Source organism: Euprymna scolopes, chromosome 39 (genome assembly GCF_053919585.1).
Source record: "Euprymna scolopes isolate OS-2025 chromosome 39, ASM5391958v1, whole genome shotgun sequence".
In the NCBI taxonomy this organism is placed as follows: Eukaryota; Metazoa; Mollusca; class Cephalopoda; order Sepiida; family Sepiolidae; genus Euprymna; species Euprymna scolopes.
In genome coordinates this window covers 49,213,681-49,215,019 of record NC_136520.1, presented here as the reverse complement: position 1 = coordinate 49,215,019, position 1,339 = coordinate 49,213,681, and the positions used below count along the sequence as shown (strand labels likewise).

General features: G+C 38.2%; 1 pseudogene; it reads right to left on the bottom strand.

Moving 5' to 3' along the window:
• Positions 1-652: 652 nt before the first annotated feature.
• LOC145264054 (U2 spliceosomal RNA) lies at positions 653-789 on the bottom strand (annotated as a pseudogene).
• Positions 790-1,339: the final 550 nt, after the last annotated feature.

Below are 1,339 nucleotides of genomic sequence, written 5' to 3'. Positions count from 1 at the left end.
GAAACTGTAAACCGGATGACCTTGTTCAATGCCCAAGCAAGACGATTTGATTTTTATTATATAACAAGATTACCTGGAACCCGTTGGGCCAGTATGTTTCATAGGTAGGAATGATAAATATACAGTTGTCTGTACCCGGTCATTAAAAAAAAAAAAAAAAAAAAAAAAACGATACTTTCATTACATGAAAACTTTTTACAAAAGAAGGGTCGATACCTTTTCCTTTGATTTAAAACTAAGTGATATAGTCCGGCTTTTAAAAACATTAAGGAACCAACAATATGTCCATTAGCTGCTATTTTCTTTTTTTTTCTTTAAAACTGTACATGTTATAGTAACGCTTTTTAAAAATGTCTTTACCAGTGAAACACGGACGATAGCCATTAGTCGCGTGCTCTCGTATAATGAATGGATGCGTGAATGTAGGATTGACATGAAATTCTTAAAGATAAACTAAAATGACCGAAAATTGGGCTGAAATGAATTAAATAAATAAAAAGTAAATGACTTAGAATGACTTTAATGAACTTAAGGATTAATTGAATGATCTTAAGAATGACTTGAATGCTTAAAAAAATTGCTGGAATCCTTCAAACACAACTTGAATGATCTGGGGAATGACTTGAGTGGCTTGAAGACTGACTGGTTGTAAACTGGGTGATCATTTTAAATTAAATTAATACGGGACAGTTATCCCCCACTTTATATCACAAATTTACAAACATAAGTACAGCATGTAGTAAGAACAGATACTACACTTTGATGTTGGCCAAAAGGCCAAGAATAGGGTATTTACTTGCTCCCCCACGGAGCATATTAGGCACAGGGCCGATTTTTAATGTGAGGAGACAAGGGGACATGGGGACCAACTCCCCGGGGAGTAGGGGCTCTGGATAGTGACAATTGGTATGAAGGGTTGCCCCTATATTGAGAAAGTCTAATATGTGCGGATACCCCCACACATGGTATTTGCTTGCAGTATCTGCTGTAATAGGAACTACATTTGATCTTGGCCAACAGGCTAAGGAAAGGTTATTTACTTGCTTCCACACCGAACAAATATAGGCCCAAGGCCGATTTTTAATGCGAGGAGTGAAGGAGAAATAGGGGCCAACTCCTCGGGGAGTAGGGGAACTGGATAGTGACAATTGGTATGAAGTGTTGCTCTTACACTGACCAAGGTCTTATATGTGGGTTGGCCCCCACATATGGTCTTTGTTTACAGTATCTGCCGGAAGAGTTACTACACTTTGATCTTGTCCAAAAGGCGTAGAAAGGGTATTTATTTGCTCCCCTACCGAACAAATTAGACACAAGGCCGAATTTACTGTGAGGAATG